Source organism: Helianthus annuus, chromosome 6 (genome assembly GCF_002127325.2).
Source record: "Helianthus annuus cultivar XRQ/B chromosome 6, HanXRQr2.0-SUNRISE, whole genome shotgun sequence".
NCBI lineage: Eukaryota > Viridiplantae > Streptophyta > Magnoliopsida > Asterales > Asteraceae > Helianthus > Helianthus annuus.
Genome location: NC_035438.2, coordinates 122823156 through 122830027, shown reverse-complemented (window position 1 = coordinate 122830027; position 6872 = coordinate 122823156). Strand labels below are relative to the sequence as shown.

General features: G+C 33.1%; 1 long non-coding RNA gene across 1 annotated transcript; it reads right to left on the bottom strand.

Annotated features, from left to right (window-relative positions):
- Positions 1 to 4148: 4148 nt before the first annotated feature.
- Positions 4149 to 6028, bottom strand: LOC118479859. The gene is made up of 2 exons (XR_004861073.1): positions 5936 to 6028; positions 4149 to 4638 (listed from the first exon to the last, which is right to left on the bottom strand). It is a non-coding gene; the product is annotated as an uncharacterized LOC118479859 (long non-coding RNA).
- Positions 6029 to 6872: the final 844 nt, after the last annotated feature.

The window sequence follows — 6872 nt, the reverse complement described above, 5'->3', positions numbered from 1 at the left end:
TAGTGTGTATTACTCAAATTGACTCATTCGTTTGGTCATATCGATCCTACAAAGTGAAGGCCCAAACACCATTTCAGTAAATAGATATTTTATTATGGGCCATAAACTTAACTTTAAAAGAGCCCATATAATAACAAAATAGGGTGCACGACTTGTTTTAAGTGTCATCTTCTTCGTTATCTAACCTAATAACATCACTGATGCTACGAAGTTGTCGTCACACTCACAGTGTCACCCCATCAAAAGAAAATTATGGTCATCTACTCTGATTGTCTTCTTCTCTCTTTGTAGTCAGTGTATCCTAATGGGTATCCTAATGTTTGCTTAGGGGTATCCAATACATCAAACATAAAACAAAGATTTTTTTTGCACTTCACCATGAAAGTTGAGGGGTGTCCCAGGCAACCCCTGGTATAACCATAGATCCGCCCCTGCTTGGATACATGGATGCAGCCGTCTGGGTTGCATCAAACCCAGTTGAGGAATTAATTCGGGAAAATAACCCAACATTTAAGTCATGATTCGGGTCAGACTTAATAAGGTACCAAATCAAGAGCATAACAAGTTTTACTTACATTAGGTGACCCATTTGTCCCTTGATTGTCAACTGTTTTACACATTACCAATAAAATACGATCCAAGTAGATCATTCATGATATACAATGCTTAAAATTGCCACCTCTAGGAAAATATCATTCTACCAAACCTTATGCAATCTAAGTAGATCCATCTGGATATACAATTTGTATGCATGTATAACAACTGTGATAACCATATAAATATTATAATCTAACCCTTTTTTACCTCTTTACAATGTATTTATCTAGTACACGGTAGTTGATCAGCTGAAACCAAACTTCTTTCCACATGGAAAGACTTGGAGAACGTATAGTTGATAAGGCTCTACCTACAGGTTCCATTCTTTTTTATAATAGCAAAAAGAATATTTACATACTAACAATACATTCCCTGACCTGTTAACCCGGTAATTACGCAAGACTAGAAAAAAACAAAAGTTTATTTTTTTACATGAGATTTATGAAAGTTGTTTTTTTTTACAAAAGGACAACCTGGCCCATACTAAAAGCTGCATGTTGTGAACCGAGCCTGTTAAAACACATTACCAACTATCTATTTTGTTTGTACAAAGAATATCATGGTCGTGAATATTGTACATGTGCATGCCAACTGGAATTGGTGTTGGTTATGCTCAGTGGCGGATCTAGAACAAATGTTTAGGGGTAATGCTTAAATTTTTTTGCCGTACATTCATACAATGTAAATGAAACACAAGGAAAACACAGTAATAAATCAATTTAAACATTTACTTAATAGTTTTCTCCTATTCGGCATTTCGAAAGCTTGAAATCGAGCCATTACATCGTTATCTGTTACTTTATCCATTGTTTCTCTTTTAACCATACAAACTAGAGCATTGTTCAAATACTCATCATTCATTTGATTGCGTAAATCCGTTTGATAAGCTTTATTTTAGAAAAATATCTTTCAAATACTATCACCCTCTTGCTTGTCCTATCTCTCATCATGGATTCACCATTTCTCCCCCTAAAATCATAAATCCTTGAAACGTCACAAGATTTACAAACAATCAGAACCCATAACACACAATAGAACCCATAACACAAAATTCAAAGTTTACTAAAACCCCTTTTGGGGTTTGATCATTCCTTAATTACTTGATTTTGTTATTCTCTATCAATTCATCTAAGTACTATTATGTATAGAGTTCGAGCTGTAATGGCATGGAATGTGTTAAGATTCTGTACATCCTTAAGAGGGTTAGGCTTGATCATGATTTTGTTGGTTCTTGGTGTTGTTGGTGTTATCCAGTGGCAAAACCATAACTTTTTACTTGGGGATCATAATAACAATATTATTTTCGTATTTCACGATATACCAATTAAAATTTCTATTCGACAAATCGATATACAAGGTGCTTAAGAATGATTAGTAATTGATAAATGAAATTTTCTTATTTTAAAAACTTTGTAAAATTGTTTGTATTTACAAGTAAAAAAATTATTTTCAATATGATTTATCAATGAAATGAATATGTACTTCAAACTTTTTATGTTTTTTTAATATATAGATAACAAATTTGGAGGCAAATTAACGAAGAAGTTATATATATAATTTAACAAACCAAAATGTTTTAAAAAATTAAAATAAATAGACTAGTAAAAATAAAAAAAGACATAAGCTGAAATATGCTTCACATTGTTTTTACCTGTTTGAAAATTAGATAAGTCTTAATGATAGTTTAGTATTTCAAGATGCTTTTAACTCAACTTCACTTCACGTGACTTTGGTAAAGCAAATAGAATAACAATAATAATATATTATATACATGTGGCTTACAATCAAAGGAAGACCCATTTAACCTTTAGTCTTCTTCGTCCTCATGTTCATCTGGTTTAAAACTACCACCGCTGCCTCTTCAGTTGTTTGTCTTCACTGCTTCTTGCCAGAAAAAAATCCTATTTCATCGAAAAATTGAGGGGTAACATGATATAATCTCAGGGGTAACGTAATCCATAAAATGTAAAAAAATAAAAAAAATTTCTACTTCGTCGGAAAAGTTGAGGGGTAGCGGAGGCTACCCCTACCACCACACTAGATCCGCCCCTGGTTATGCTTATGGTGGAATGGTATGCACCCGATCACTCTTTCTTATGCACATTGACATGGACCCAAATAAAGAATGACTAGAAAAGGTCAAATTATGGCTGGTGTTCTTTGTTTTTGTAGGTTTAAGGCAGTCTCGGTTGGGGCACTATATATTCCACTACAAAGTTGATGAAGTAGTCAACGACGATTGTACAAACTTATTTAGTTAGGGTGTCAAATATAACTAAACTTTAATAGAGTTGAATAGAATAGAGTTGGTGGACTTTTTCGAATGGTTGAGAAGATGAAAGAATGAGTATTATGACATCAAAAGATGATGGTCGATAAGAAGAAAGAACGATTGATGCTTTTCGTTCAGAGTGCATAAGGCTAGAACCAAATTCACAGTAGCTTTACGTTTTTTTTCATTCACCTATTGAATAAAAGTTATAATTGGTTCAATTAGTCAACTTCAACTTCGGTATGAACTGTTAGCTATTTTTGAACCAAACCAACCTGAAAACTCATCATTTTAGATTACAAAAGTAATAATAATGCAGTGTGACTTAGTTTAAACTCCTACCTTGTTAAGAAAAACAAGTTAGCGGAAGGTTTTGGCTTGTTAAGAAAAACTTTGGTTTTTCCGAGTTGAGTTGGACGTTTTAGCTTGTTAAGAAACACAAGTCGGGTTGAACGTTTTAGCTTGTTAGGAAAAACAAACCAAGGAGGATTGGTTTGATTAGTTTTGAGCTTATGGTTGTGCTTTTGTTGGCTTGGCGAAGTTCGGTTTGTTTACATCCTTCTAAAACTCTTTAAATCCCCATGACCGGTTTTGAAATACCTTAACCGAAAATTTAGATTTTAGTCATGGCCCAGCTGAACTGAACCGTCTCATGCACACCCTTAGAATTACTAACAAGCATTTTGTTTTCCGTTGCATCGCAAATTTGGTTTTGGTTATGGCTCAAAACCGAACCGCCCCGTACATAGCCCTAAACTCACCAACCTAAGTGATATGTTTCCCGCCACATCGCGCGGGTAAAAAACTAGTATATATATAGAAACGGGATTAGGAGAAAACGGTGAAAAGTGTGAAAACGGTGAGAACGGATCCTTGCCGACCACGTGGCATGGCGCGCTAAATGATATGCAGGGGTACGATTGTCATTGCCCGTGTTCCCCTTAATAATGGCGTTATGATTCCATTCTAAACAAAATATCAATAGAAATGTCAGTTTGTTCTTAATGCTTGTTTCAATGGCCTTTTTTTTCTAGGTAATTTTTTTAATGGCGTTTATGTTTCAATGGCGTTCTACCTATATTCAACAGATATGACGTTTTGTCCTTTTTTATTTGTTTCAATGGAGTTTTTTAACCTTTTTTTATTGTCGTTTATGTTTCAATGCTTACTATTTGCTAATTATTCAAATCATGATGTTTTCATTAACATGTTTTATTTATTATTCATTATGGACATCATGGCGTTTTCATGGATTTCTCACATATATGCACAAATATTATCGAAAATCCCATAACGAAACAAGTAGATTCAATAGTCTAAAAAACAAAATACATTAGTCAACGTTAAAATTATACAATTCATGGCGTTTAAGCTAATCTACATATAGATCCATCCTTTCTTCTATTCTCTTGTGTCCTATTTGATATAATTCATGTATTCTTTCTCCCCCTAAATCCAAGAATTTTCTTACAGATTTGGTCACTTGTCTTATGTTTTCATTTTCGCTATGCAGCAGGATTTTTGCAATGTATTTCATCCTTAGGTCATTAGCTATCTTTGCTGTAGTTGATTTGGGGCATCTTCTTCTGCCAGACCACATGCCCAACCAGCCATCTTCCCCATATACGTTTCCATATGCCTCATTGCAAAAATCCCACATTCGATCACGTTAGACGTTGTCCTCCATTCCATCTTTTAACGGGCACCTCCTCCATGATCTTAGCCATTGGGTGTTTTTTAATACTCAAGTAGTTTGCAAAAGCATCATGCTGCAGTTTCACATTTTTGCATATATTAGTATGTAGTTTTATCAACATAGTTTCTACATACAAAGTTTTAAAGATCTTATCCATCGACTCTAGTAGTCGGACAACGTATTGCAATACAAACACAAAGCCATGAACTTGACCACAAAACCTATGTACTCGCTAACATTCATTGTGAATTTATTTTCACATATGTTTCAGGTTTCAACATACAAGCATGCTACACATAGGACGGACTCGGGCCTTAGACTTCTTTAAATCAAAAACATTTATTTGTATTCTCTGTGTTGTAAAACGATGTTATTAATATAATGAAACTTTAAGTACCATGTTTTGTGAATAATTTATAACGTGACTCCCCCACGATTTTGCCGCGTGTTGTTTTATTACGCGGTCGGGGTGTTACAACAATAATGTAGCAAAATCATATGGTATTTCCTATCAATCGAAACAAAAAACATATAAGTTGCAATAAATTACGTTTAGTAAAGAGAAAAGTAAAACAAAAAAAAACTATACCAAAAATATAGGATTATCGTCCTCAATCAACTTTAAGAAAGAAGAGTGTTGTTATTGGGATCCATATCTTCAAAAGAAATAACCACTCTTTTTAAAACTTAACAACATAATTTATTTATAGAAACCAAATCATAATACCAAAAAAAAAAAAAACAAAATGACACCAAAATAAAGAAAATAATGACATCTTTTAAGAACTTAACAACGATTAAATACAAAAATTATAACTGACAAAACAAACCATCACATGTTCAAAAGATAATCACTTAAAATTTCAAAATAAGGACTAAACATAAACGATAAAAACAAACACTATACCGATCAAAAAACAAACAACAACAACAACATCAACAACAAAATTTAACTAACTTATATTGTTCGACGAAGAGTCCGAGTCCGGTTGTGATAAAAGATTTAAGGTTCACAATGAAAAAACAAATCAAGAAACATTAATAACCTTGATTTCTGAAGAACACATACTGAAATATCCTACATATTATTACAATCGCAGAATCTAGATGATCATCCATAAAATAGTAGACGGTAGAGTATTTATATTACAAAAGAAAAGAAAGAAAAATCATCAATATCTTCTAATAAAGATATACAGTACATAAACATCAAAAGTAAATAACAAACCTGCAAGATTTAGAAACAGATCTACAAAAAGTTAAGAACAAAGATGAAGTTAATATCATTCGAATGAGTTTTTAAAAAAATCACATCCTTTATAATCGAATAACATAAAAAACCATATTTAGCTTGGATTTTGTAGACTCACCTTTGTTTCTGAGAAGATTAGTTCATAAAATCAACCGGATGATTGTGTGAGAGAGAACCAGAGAGAAGATTGAAGGTGTTGGTAGGTAAAGATGAATCTAATAATTGAGACCTAATAATTTATATGATTCGAACTTATGTCGGTGCGGTTTACAAAAGCCCAAAAGTCTGACCCATTCACATCCGGATCCCGCGTCCAACTTCAATAGTGTTTGTAATATTGCTTCCCTCCCAATTTCAGGCTCTAGATCCACCATAACATGACACATGTCCCAAATCCATCTCATTTATTATATTATACTAGCGGTAAGACTCGTGTGCAAACACGAGTCGTTTCTTAGAAAACCATGCATAACACATTTTGATAGAAACTAAAAAAATAATTAGTGCAGACTTAAAAAATTGATATAAACTAATGGTTAATAGGTTTAGTGAACTGGAATTCCATTATGTTGATAACCTAACTAATGTTGTCTATCGACTGTTAAAAACCTCTGTTGCTTTCCAACAGACGTTTGCTAACAACTTTCATCTATTATCTCCAACAGAGGTTGCCACATTGATAGATGCTAAGTATCAGATGTTAGTCAACCCATGTTAAAACGGTCAGTCAACAGAAGTTAACCTAACATCTGTTTGACTAAAGTCAATCACTGTCTGTAAATGGTAATCTCTGTTTCACCAAATCACTGTTTCTCAAGACTCTGTTTATAACGAAACTGAGGTTTCAAACATATGTTTCTCATACCACTGTTTGAAATCCTAACCTCTGTTTCAAAAACATAGATTACAAAGGAAAAACAAAAATCTGATCGACCAAAAGTGAACAGACATTTAATCTTTGTTTTCAAAAACCAAACCTCTGATTAATAAACAGATTTTTAGGTTTCAAAAGAGTGTATCATTTGTTTGAGGTATCTAAAACTCTGTTTGACTAA